Source organism: Oryzias melastigma, unplaced genomic scaffold (assembly GCF_002922805.2).
Source record: "Oryzias melastigma strain HK-1 unplaced genomic scaffold, ASM292280v2 sc00439, whole genome shotgun sequence".
In the NCBI taxonomy this organism is placed as follows: domain Eukaryota; kingdom Metazoa; phylum Chordata; class Actinopteri; order Beloniformes; family Adrianichthyidae; genus Oryzias; species Oryzias melastigma.
In genome coordinates, this window is record NW_023417035.1 from 5909 (window position 1) to 18571 (window position 12663).

The 12663-nt window shown below is 45.8% G+C and overlaps 1 long non-coding RNA gene across 1 annotated transcript; it reads right to left on the reverse strand.

Annotated features, from left to right (window-relative positions):
* Positions 1–7741: 7741 nt before the first annotated feature.
* LOC118598397 lies at positions 7742–10614 on the reverse strand. Its single transcript, XR_004947499.1, has 3 exons — positions 9985–10614; positions 8334–8401; positions 7742–8252 (listed from the first exon to the last, which is right to left on the reverse strand). It is a non-coding gene; the product is annotated as an uncharacterized LOC118598397 (long non-coding RNA).
* Positions 10615–12663: the final 2049 nt, after the last annotated feature.

The window sequence follows — 12663 nt, forward strand, 5'->3', positions numbered from 1 at the left end:
CCCTATAGAACCGCGTAAACGTATCCAGGGATGACCAGGAGGCAGCCTCGCAGATCGACTCCAACGGTACCCCGTGGGCGGCAGCCCAGGACGTGGAAACGGCCCTGGTGGAATGACACGACACGCCGGTTGGTACAGGACGGTCGTGCATGGCATAAGCCTGTTGAATGGCACCCACAACCCAGCGGGCCAATCGCTGCTTCGACAGTGCCCGTCCCCTGCGAGGGCCAGCGAAGCAAACAAAGAGGCGATCAGTAGACCGAAACCCTGCAGTGACCTCCACATACCGTTGGAGGGCACGAACAGGACACAGGCACTCCTCTGGGCCACCAACGTCAAAGCGGGTAAGGCGCAGCGGTCGATGGCAGAATGGCGACGCAGCAACCTTAGGAATGAAGGACGCGTCCGGCCAAAGACAAACCCCCGAGCCATCAGGGGACCACCGCAGACAGTCAGAATGCACAGACAGCGCTTGGAGCTCACCAACACGCTTGGAGGAGGCCATCGCCAGCAAGAAGGCGGTCTTAAAAGAGAGCCACTTGAGGTCAGCTGATGGAAAAGGCTCAAAGGGCGGCAGACGGAGCGCAGCCAGCACAAGGGACAGGTCCCACAGAGGAGCCACCAGGCGACGGGGGGGATGCAGCCGACGAGCACCGCGAAGAAACTGGGACACCAGGCGGCAGCGACCAACAGGGACCCCATCAATCCTGACATGGTGGACGGAAATGGCAGCCACGTACCCCCGCAGGGTGGAAGGCGAGCGACCCTGAGCGAGTAAGTCCTGGAGGAAGCGCAGAATGGAGCTGACCTCACAGGACACCGCAACACAACCCGAGCGAAGACACCAACGGTCAAAAAGACGCCACCGGTCCGAGTAGAGACGCCTAGTGGAAGGAGCACGGGCGTTCAACACCGTGTGCCAGACGTCGGGATCCAAGGCATCAGGGGCTACCTCTGTCCCTGAAGCAACCAGGCGTGCAGCCGGAGGCGACCGGGGTCCGGGTGGAGCACCTGACCCCCCAGCTGAGATAGTAAGTCCCGTCTGTCGGGGAGGCGAACCGGCGAGGAGCAGCAGAGCCTGTGCAGCAGTGGAAACCAAATCCGAGCTGGCCAAAAGGGGGCCACCAAGAGGAGCCGGTGACCCATCTGGAGAACCCGCAGGAGGGTGGGATAAACCAGGGGGAGCGGAGGAAAGGCATAAAGGAGGACGTGCGGCCAGTCGTGGGCCAGCGCATCCTGACCCAGAGGGCCCGAGTCGTCCACAAGGGAGAACCACAGTGGACACTGAGCAGTCTCCGCCGAGGCAAACAGGTCCACCTCCGCTCTGCCCAGGGTGGACCAGAGGAGCTCCACCACCTCCGGGTGGAGACGCCACTCGCCCGGCGGAAGCCTGTTCCGGGACAGGAAATCGGCCACTCGGTTCGCAGACCCTGGAACATAGGCGGCTCGGAGACTGGTGAAGCGTGAGGCAGCCCATGTGAGGAGACGAGTCGTCACCCGCAAGAGACGAGCCGATCGCGTCCCACCCAGGTGGTTGATCTGGGAGACCACAGAGATGTTGTCGGAACGTACCAGAACATGGCGGCCGTGCAGCCTCGGTAGAAAGTGCAGCAGCCCCATATGGACAGCCATCAGCTCCAGGACATTGATGTGGCTCAGCCGCTGAAGCGGAGACCAGACACCCTGCACAGTCAGGCCGCACCATGTTGCACCCCAGCCCGCGGCGGAGGCATCTGTGAACACCACCTCTCGCCGGGACGGCAGAGAGCCCAGGGGCACCCCCCGGACGATCCAAGATCTGTGCGCCCAAGGGGACAGAGACCGCAGGACGTGGGGCGGGACAATCAGCATGCGGCGGCGGTGCGCCGGTCGCGCAGGGTCCAAACGCAGCCCAGCCAGCCACATCTGGTAAGGCCGAAGGGTGAGCAGACCCAGAGGAACCACAGTAGACGCCGCTGTCAGCAACCCCAGAAGCCGGAGGTGCAGGAGGAGAGACATGCGTGGGCACACACGCAGCCTCCCGAACGACGTGAGGACATCGGCCACCCGTCGAGGGGAGGGGCAGGCCGACACGGCCACAGAGTCCAGAGACACGCCCAGGAAAACCGTGGCCTGCGTCGGAACCAGGTTGCTCTTGGCGAGGTTGACACGAAAGCCAAGGCGTCCCACATGGTCCAGTATGCGTCGGGCGTCCCGAAGCACTTCTGTGCGGGAAGAGGCACAGACCAGCCAGTCGTCTAGGTAGGGCAGAATCCTCAACCCCCGAGCCTGTAAGCGGGACAGAGCAGCCGCAACCACGCGAGAGAACACGCGAGGGGCCAGCGACAGACCGAAGGGAAGAACCCTGAACTGGTAATGGCGGCCCTCGAACGTGAAGCGCAGGAACCGCCAGTGTGGACGAGCGATCGGCACATGAAAATAGGCCTCGCTGAGGTCGATGGAAATGAACCAATCGCCTGGAGCGATCGCCTGCAGCACCTCCGTGAGGCGCAGCATCCGAAACGGAATGCGCTTCAAAAAAAAATTCAGGGCACAGAGGTCGAGAACCGGGCGCAGATCGCCGGTCCGTTTCGGAACAAGAAAATAACGGGAATAAAACCCCCCCGGATCCAGCCGGGGGTCCACAGGAACAATAGCGCCCTTGGCCAGAAGAGAGGAAACCTCCAGGCGCAGGGCAACGACCTCTGCCGGTGCAGACACCAGTGTCTCCCGGATGAGGCCCGAGGTGGGCGGACGGCGACGAAATTGAAGGCGGTAACCCCGGACAAGAGTAGACAGCACCCAGGCGTCCCCGCAGTGCGCAGTCCAGTAACGGAGCTGCTCCGGGGTGAAAACGCCCACCGTCCAAGCACTCGTGTCACCGTCGATCCCCACGCCCTCTGGAGGGCCGGGAGGGGCGACGCCGAAACGGCGAGGGAGCAGAAGAGCGGTCCTGAGGACGGGTACCGCGCACGGCTGGAGGAGCCGCAGCCGGGCGGCGAGGCTCCAGAAATGAGGAGGCCGCTGCGGCAGGACGCAGGCCGCGGCCAGCGGAGGTCGAAGACGAAGCACCGCGTAACACAGGGCGACGATGGAGACCGGCCAATTGGCTCCGCGTCTGGGAAGCCAGGGCAGTCCGTTCAAGTGCCTCCAGGGCCGCAGCACCGAACAACTCACCAGGGACCACCGGAACACTGCGCAGAACCCGCCGGCAGGTCTCGGTCAAAGGCGATTGTGCCAGCCACACCTGACGACGAGTCAAAGTCAGCGTAGAAAGCAGGCGACCAAGCTCGCGGGACATCAAGGCAAAGGCCTGGAGAGACGCGTCCAGCAACCCTTGAGTAGGGGTGTCAACCGGCGCAGCATCTAAGGAGGCCGCCAGACCCAGCAGCAAGTGTGACAGGGAATTCCCTAGCCGGCCCATCCGAGCCCCAGCATCATACGCCCGACAGAGCAGGTCGTCAGTGACCCGGCACTGAGGACGCGGGCACCGGACATCAGGCCGCAAAGCCTCATCAGGGGCCACAATGAGGGAAGCCACCGCTGGCTCCACAGATGGCATCCGACCCAGACCGTAGCGAGGGGCCTCGTGCATCGCCGCCAGAGCACGGCCGTCGGACGACAAACGCGAGAACGCCCTCGTGTCCGACCAGCAGGAATGCAATTCCCGAATGTAGTCCGCCGACGGAGGGACAGCAAAGGAGGAGGAACCACCCCGCCGACGGAAGAAAGCACTGGAGGGTCCCGGCTGAGGAGGGGGAACATCCAGCTGGAGTCGAGCCAACGCGGCGCGCACAGCGGAAGCCGCAGACGCATCACCCACGACCCGCGAACCAGCGGAGGAGTGGGACCCGCAGCCAGAGCCAGAAGCCCCGACGCTGGCGACATCAAAGTGATCTTGGAACAGCGAGTCGGAAGCCGCCACCGAGAGAACATCTGCATCAGGTCCCGCGGGGGCAGGCCCAGTCGAGGACCCCGCACGGTCCCGGTCACACTGCAACGCCAGCAGGAGAGACTTCAACTGGGCCAACTCAGACGACAGCTCCTCAACCGTGAGGGAACGGTCATCAGGATCCCCCGAACGGGCGCGGGGTTCCACGGCGGGCAGCGGAGTCGAGGAAGAACGCTTCCGGGACGGTAGCCGTACGGGAGGCACCTCCGCAGGCCCAGGAGACGCGTCCCTCAGAGCGTGTTCGACGGCCTTTACGCGATCAGCCCGCACAAGCAGGGGTAAAACGCTGCAGTCAGGGCAAGCGTCCGCGGTCAGACCCGCCCGGAGGTGTTCCAGACCCAAACAGGGGGGGCACAAGTCATGCCCGTCAGCATGTGGCATGGGGGCATGGCACTCCCCGCAACAAAAGGACGCCAACATGACCGAGCCGGTCTAACAGGGTATCAAAGGCGAGAGCAGCCGAGACCCAGAAGATAGAAAACACCAGCCGACTCACGACAGAGAACGTCACCGAGTGGAGGATGGAGGGAGCAGAAGCGTCCACGCGCAGTAGGAACGGCAGGAGCCACTGGCAGAGAACGCCACCGGGTCTCACAGCAAAAAACACGTCCGGGCCAGGAAACAACGGCGCCAGGAAGCAACGGCGGCGTGAGCCCACGGCCGAAACGCCACCGGGCGAGAGCCGCGAACGGCGGAAGGCGGCAGCAGGTACGGCCGAGCACGCCGGTCCAATCTGGAAAAGAAAACAAACCAAAGGAAAAGCCACAAAGGCAAGCGGCGGCAGGCGCACGCCGCAGCGGAAAACTACCCGCGCAGCTCCTGGAGGGTGAGACACTCTCACAACCCCGACGCGAACGTCACGAGCTACAGGCAGCAGGTAGAGTAAGAGAACTCAACACGTAGTGGAGACAAATAGTTACCACGCACACGAGCGAGAAGAAGTTGGGACTGAGCTCTTGGTGCCACGTGACTTTATACCCTCACGTGGGGTCACCAGGAGGTCACAGGTGACTTTGTTGTCATTAATTCTCGAACTACGCATGCGCATGAAGGATCATCCAGTGCTTGACGCACCGCCTCTGGCGGTCAGGAGGGATGAAATAGAACAGCTTTCGTTGTTTGTTTGTTCAATAAAGTTTTTTGGACACAGCCCATGAGTGCTAAACTGCAGTGCGCATGCGTCGTTTGCCGGCTCGGCGGCTCGATGTTCCGGCACTCGATGCATAAGCCTGTGACCCCGTGACGTAGTTTTGACAGTTAGGTAACAGGAGAAATCCTTATCCAAGACAGAGAGAAGTCGTATTCAAAACGAGGAAAATTCGTATTCTCAAGAGACATGTTAAACGTAAAAATAAATGTTGTATTCGTATTTTTAAAGTAAGTTTGGCACAAAATATAATTTTTTGCACAACTTTGTATTTATAAATACGAATTTCTTTTTGCGAATACAAAATATGCATTTATGAATATGAATTTCTTTTTGTAAATACAAAATATTATTTATGAATATGTTTCCTTTTGACAGTTATCTTACCCCTTAGTCAAGTCTCCAAGATGACCCAATAAAAAGATTTGTTTTTTGGCAACATACACTATGAGAGACAGACTGTAAAATCCAGGAAATCTCATTATAAAATTTAGAAAATTTTGATTTTTAGAAAACAAGTAGCTGGTCTGTAACTAAAATAATACAAATTAAAATCAATGCAGATTTAGACAAAAGGGACTGTTGTTGATAGTTGTGATAGATGGTGTGAATGAAATCACAAAAGCTGTCAACAAATTAAAGTATTTTTTTAAATTATTATTTACACAAAAAAGCTGTATTTGACTCTCAACAGTGTTTTTTTTAAATAAAATTTTTAGATATATGGAATTAAAGGAGTAGCTTTAAGTTGGATAGAAAAAAAACTGCATCATAATCAGTTTAGAGCGCAAAACTTTATTTGACCAAGATATAGACCACACAGACACTTGTTTGTATGCTGTATTTAATTAAGTGAACAATTATTCAGTTTAATTAACCAAATGTCACATCCAATCTGGTGTCATATGCAAATATGAACTTTAGGCAAAGCAAGTTTCTTTATTTGATGTATTCTGTACAAAGTTTCACACACACAAAAATAAATGGATAGAATTTAACCAGTAGTAAAAGAAGTCAAGAAAAACTATACAGAAAGGAAACCTCTACTGATAGAAATGTCTGAGTTCAGATGGGGCATTATTCCCAATTGATACCAGAAAGCAAATAACATTGAGGTGTTAGACTTGGATTTCAGCCAGACTCAAGTTTCACAATCAGGGATAAGGGAGTCCTGACCCAAGACTCAGTTTTAAGGACCTGAAATTAAAACACAGATCAGTAGTTTGAGATTTGTGACATCAGGCTTCATTGGTTTGGATGCAGATACACCTACTCTGCTATTATTGCAAGTATTCTAAAGACAATTTCTTCTAATCAATTCCAAGACTTCTAGGAATGACAAAAATCAATGAATGTGCGTTGCTATATTTTAAATCTGTCATCAAAATGGTACTATGTTGATTTTAGTTATAGCCTTAATCCTAGTCAGTTGTGACACTAACTTGACTTTTTTCCCTTTATACATCTAAATAAACTCATCAGTAGCACAGAGCTCCCTAATGTTGAGTACCAGCCACATAGCTGTAATGCAAATCAACAAATTTAGTTATTTAAGCATCAAACAAATCAGCATCTTCAGTGACCACATTCAGCTAAAAGCATTTACACTTACATTATTACAGGCAATACAACAAACCTTGTTTGTACACATGCAATTTGTCTTATAAACTTGAGTATTTTGCTCTCACTTACCCTTTTAATAATGACCATATGGGTCGATATCACTTTAAAGTGTAGGCATTATGAAAATGGAGCAGAATAAGTAAACTCTGAGTTCTTCTTGTAAGTGACCAAAGAATTACACACACACATCAGTACAACAGTCTGTCTCTTGTAATGTTTCCTTCATTTTATCCATTTATCTTCTCTGGATGTGTGTGACATTGGCACATCCCACTACCTGTTCTGATAACTTCAGTGTGTGTAAGAAATGGTTAAGTGATTTATTGTTGCAACACATTATTTGATAAAACAAGTAATTCTAATCATGCATATTATATATTCATAACAGTGTTTATCATCTTAACAGTAAAAGAGCCGTAAAACCCATTGAAGGCAGGTTATGAAGCATACCCAGGAGACGTTAAGTGTCACAGTGTGAAAGTTAAGCGTGCATGCCGCCATGACATAAACAAGTTCCATTGGCCAAGTCTCTGGAATGACATCTGTTGGTACCATGACTGGCGGGATCTTTGTGAGAAGTGTCTGATATTCAGTCTTTTTTATGTATTTATTTTTTCAAATCAATCATTCTTGGTGTTTTACATTATGCGGGATGAGTGGATCAGGTCTGTTCTTCTGGTAATTTCCCTCAATATCAGAAAAAACCTCTTGGATTGTTTTTTTACATTGATTAATTTGGATTAATTGCAAAAGGAGGCCATTAATACTTTTTCACAATATGCCCACCCTAAAATGATTAAGGTCTAGCCCATCATGTTACTGTCCACCGTTATAATCCTAAATAAACAGGTCATTTTCAGGATATGGCAAACTGTGCATGCTGACTTTATGAATAAGTTAGGTTCAAATAATATTGGTTACAATTTTGATCAGATATTTTTGTTATTCAATTTTATTTAGAAAAGAAATTATGATTTTGTAGAGAAACAAATACTTTTCCCAATAACTAACATAGAGTATTGAGAAATGGACAACATAGCTCTCTGAAAATCACTTTGGAACTTTAATTTTTTTAAACATTTTTGTGACAAGGTGGATATATTTTACTTTATGTGTGTAAATTGTCTTCTTGCAGTTATTTATACAACATCTTGGTGCTTGGGCAACATGCATTTCTAACAGCCTATCATCTACTTAACTCTTATGCTATCTATGGGGTCCAGATGACCCAAGCCCTACAATGACGTGTTATCCATCCCATGACAAATGTGAATGAAGGTGGACAGGATTTCATGTCTGCCACAGACACCATTAAATATAATTATAATTATATATCCATTCCTCAAAAAATAGCTTCATAAACAGAATAACCACTATAATGTAGGAAACAGCAAAGACTTTGTTGATTATGTCAGCCACTCTGGACCAACAACCGGGCTTCTCATCTTCTGTGCTGCTGCAAAGAAGAGAGATGGATTTCCTTATTTCACTAAGCTCTTCAAGGGCCTTTTCCATTATGAGAGACGTCTCAGATTGTGGGCCGCTGCTATCCTGCAAACAGGGTTAAACAGTCAAGTTGAACGGTAACTTTACCTTCAAATTGTTGTCCTTGAAATACGTCCAAGTTCTAACCTCTTTAGGAAGAGACTGGTCTTCTTCGGAATCTTCAGCTGATGCACAGCAATTTGGTTTCTTCATTCCTTAAAATCATTAACACAAATAGAACTTGATTTAAAGGGGCCATAGCATGAAAATTCTACTTTTTGAGGTTTTAAATGCATTATACTTTTTATTCCTCACTATAAATATATGGAAGCATTTATGACTCATAATTTAAAGTAAAAGTCAGTACTGGAAATAAAAATGACAAAGAAAATTGCAATTGAAATTTCATTTTCAAAAAGTTCTTTAGTAATTTTGTATGAAAATTTAATTAGAAATATCAAATTGGAAAATTAAAATGCATAAACAGAAATGCTTTTTAATTTTCCTAATGTAACTGCATTATTTGTCTCTTAAATAAAATGAAAAGTAATTATTTGAACGGCTTTTTCATTTGCTTCTTCAACACTGCTCATTCTGTGACATAATTAAATGAAAAAAAAAATCGCATTTGATAGTTGATTTTCAAAAAGTTCTCTTGTAAACTTGTACCAAAGTTCACAAAGAAATATAAAAATTGAAAATTATGATAGATTAAAAAAAATGCTTCTTGTTTTAAAAATCTACCTCGAATACTTGTCTCTTAAATAAAATTATAAAGCAATTCTTAGAACAGCTTTTTCCATTTCTTCTTCAACACAGCTCATTGTGTGACACAATTAAAGTGACAAAGCCAATGAAGACTGCTTTTTTGTTTTTTTGCATTACATTTTACATGCCGTTCCAAGAATTGCATTTTGATTTAATTTAAGAGACAAGTAATGCAGGTACATTGGAAAAATGAAATAGCATTTCCAGTATTTACTTTTATTTTTAATTATAAGTCACAAAGTGCTATTTTGATTCATTCATGCATTTAAGAGTAATCCTATAAAAACCTGCGCTCTCTGCAGCAGCTCCTCCCATACCCACAAAAACGAGCGGTTCACATCGTGCTGACATCAGCATGATGTGAACCGCCCCCCCAGGAAGAGTCTGCTCTGCCAGCATCATCCCCACTCTAACACAACACTCAATTTTTCCAAAGAGCTAGTGATAAGCAAAAAAAAACCCTTTAATTTTAGATGCAGAAAACTGTATATCTCCCAGTTGTGTCCTCTCTTTACTAAATTCCAGCTCAAACAGGTGTTAGTTACTTTGGCGGGGGGGCTCCTTTAAGACTTCCCCCACCGCCCCTGTCGGGCACAGTCATGCAAACGTTGAGTGTATAGTGATGGCCAGGGCTAGTATGTGCGTCCATCTTTGAAGAAATTTGGCTACTGTTCATTTTCATGGGAGAATCAAAGAAAGAAAGACTCTAGGCTGACTTCTTGAAATGGACCGCAGCCTCAAGCAGCAGTAGGTGGAGCCCCAAGAATCGAGTTGTTTTACTTCCGGGTAGGAAAAATCTCATGAAAAACAACTCGCATTTCATAAATAATTGTTTTTTTTTTTTAGTGTTCCAAAGGTAATAAATGATCATATATATGGATATAGTTCACTCTGAAAGGCTTAAGAAAATCATGGTACGTCCCCTTTAAAGCTAAGCCACATTATAGCCAAACAAACAGGTTTGCCTACTTGGCAAACACAACGTAAGTTAATATTTAAGAATCTGAAACAGAACAAGGAATAATCTCACCTATAAAGCAGCATTGGAGTGGACTTGATTTTTCTTCTGGATTCTCATTTAGTTTCTGGTTTCCTTTTTTCTTGGCTTTACACGTTTGGTCTTTGTCTATTAAATACTTGACAAAAATGGTTTCCAAAAGGCTTAGCAGCATCATGGTAAAGATCAACACGCAGAAGAAGACTGTGAGGGACAGAATCAGTGAAATCAACATGAATCCTGTGTTTACATCCTCTCGTCAAACAAGAAAAAACAAAATTGTCTTCACCTAAAAGAGGAACATCTCCTGTGGAAGGGGGCAGAATTTCATTGAGAAGAATCTGCATCAAAGTCACAGACAGTAGAACAGTGACCTTGAAGCCAATCTTCTCGCCCCCAGTGTCTGACAGCAGGAAGGAGGCGATGTCCAGACACACAAAGAAGAGAAGGGGCAGCATGAAGTTTAAAACATACTGAATTGGATATCTTCTCAAGAAGATCTGTAAGAAGACAAAACTGCTGACTGTGCTGTTCTTTACAAGAAACTTTTTTGTAAAATGACAAAAAAAAATGTTTTAAACACATCTGCTAATGATACAAAATGTTAAGAGAATTATTTTCATACAGTTCATTTTTTGTGAGATTAATTAATCATGACCTTAAATTAATTCATCTAATTTATTAATTTTAATCACAAATATTTTTAACTGAAGCATTGCTGTAAAAAGCCTATTTTTGAGGCTTTTTCTTTTAACCCTTGAGCTCTCTTTGGGGTCTAGATGACCCCACCCTTATTTTCAAAAACATTGTTAATATTTAATCACACATTTTTAGACATGTACTGTTTATCTGTTATTAGATCTTTCTTAAATCCATATTCCTGCTGTGACTCAGGGTCATTTCCTATAGTTGTAAAACATTTAGTATTAGAATAGAATAGAAATACTCTATTCATCCCAAACTGGGGAAACTTGGCTGTTGCAGCAAATATACATCCACAGAAAATATAAAGATAAACATTATTTGCAGACGATAATGAATACAAGAAAACAAAGTCTGCAAATTTTATTTATCATCATTTATTTTGGTGTGACCAGGTTGTGGTCTGAGCTGCAGAGTAGGGAAGTGCAGGGGTGCTGTAGGTATTCAGAGCATTAGCATACAGTAGGCCCGGAGTTTTATGTCCCGAGTGAAGCAGTTCAAATATTTTGTGACCTATTCTAAAGTGAGATCTATTTATGCCTTATAGTCTTTATACATGTGATGTAAGGGCTGCTTAACAAAAAGGGCAAAACAGAGGAATAAACAACATATTTTTTAAGCCTCACAAGCTACGCTTGAGGAAAAAACTAAACATTCTTCAAGTATAACATTCTTCCAGTATATAGTCTACATTTATGCAGACCATAAATGTCAAAATAACACAAATAAAATCATTATAAAATAAAAGAGTAGTGAACAGCTGACATGAGCAGATTATCAAATATTTCATCATCATTTAAATCCTGTTTGACCTCAGTCTCACATGACGACGATCCTTTATAGATTATCAATATAAGAAAGAGGAAAACCAATGAGAAAAAGTCTCAATCATTAATAAAGAATTTTTAAAAAAAAGTGGTGATTACAAACGTCATTGGGTCTGGTCTGAGGAGGAGGTGGTCTCGAGTGACGATTCCATCTGGGTCGCTTGTGTTTGTTTACTAGCACATGCAAAGGAATGCTAGTTAGCAAGCTAGCCTCTTGCTAACTTTCCTCACTGCTTGCATTAAGCTAGCTGTCAACAAGCTATAATAAAAATTATATTTTTACTCTTTATAGCTTGCAGAGATGGGATGAGATAACATTTTTTTATACAGCATGTGTCAAAGTCAAGGCCCAGGCTCCAGGCTCCTCGTTCACAAAAGTAAACAAATTTGACCGTTAAGTTTGAAACAATTTTTTTTTTTTTGAGAGAGTAAAACCTTGGAAATTATTTAGGGTTTAAGTTGTTTTTTTTCTGGAATATTATTTTTGGCAGTTTTTATTCATAGTTATGCTTAAAATATACTTTAAAATGTAGTTTTAGTGTGTTTAATATGTTTGTTCAGTTTGACACCCCTGCCACACATCAATACTAGTGATAGAACCATCTCAATTCAATTAAAAATATGAAATTACTTTAAATTATTAGGTGTGCCCCTGTCTGCCAGTGATACACTTTTATTTATTTTACTGCAAAAAAGTGTATTGTTATTTTTTCTCAAGTGTAGCTTGTTATGTTTTAATTGTACTGTGTTGTATATCCTTCTGTTTCGCTGTGTTTTTTTGAGCAGCTACCAAAGCCTTTACATCTCATGTGTAAAACTTAGAAATAGTCCACACTTTAGAATAGCTAAATAAAAAAGTTCATTGACAAGTACTAAATGTTTTACAACTACATTAATTAATCTTGAGTCACGGGGGAATATGCATTTATAAATTGTTTATTAATAGATTAACAGTACATGTCTAAAAATTTGGATGTATAATTATTAGGGCTGTCAGATTTGTCGCGTTAAAAACGCGTTAATCTGACATGTGCTTGACTCTGACAATTTTTTTGATGCATTAATCGCGGATTTTCTCATACGTGCCCTTCCATAACGTGCGCGCGGGCGTCCCGCCCTCTAATTCACGGGCGGCTCTCCAACCACCGAGCTGCTAGCTAAAACCGGCCCGGCGCTAGGACCT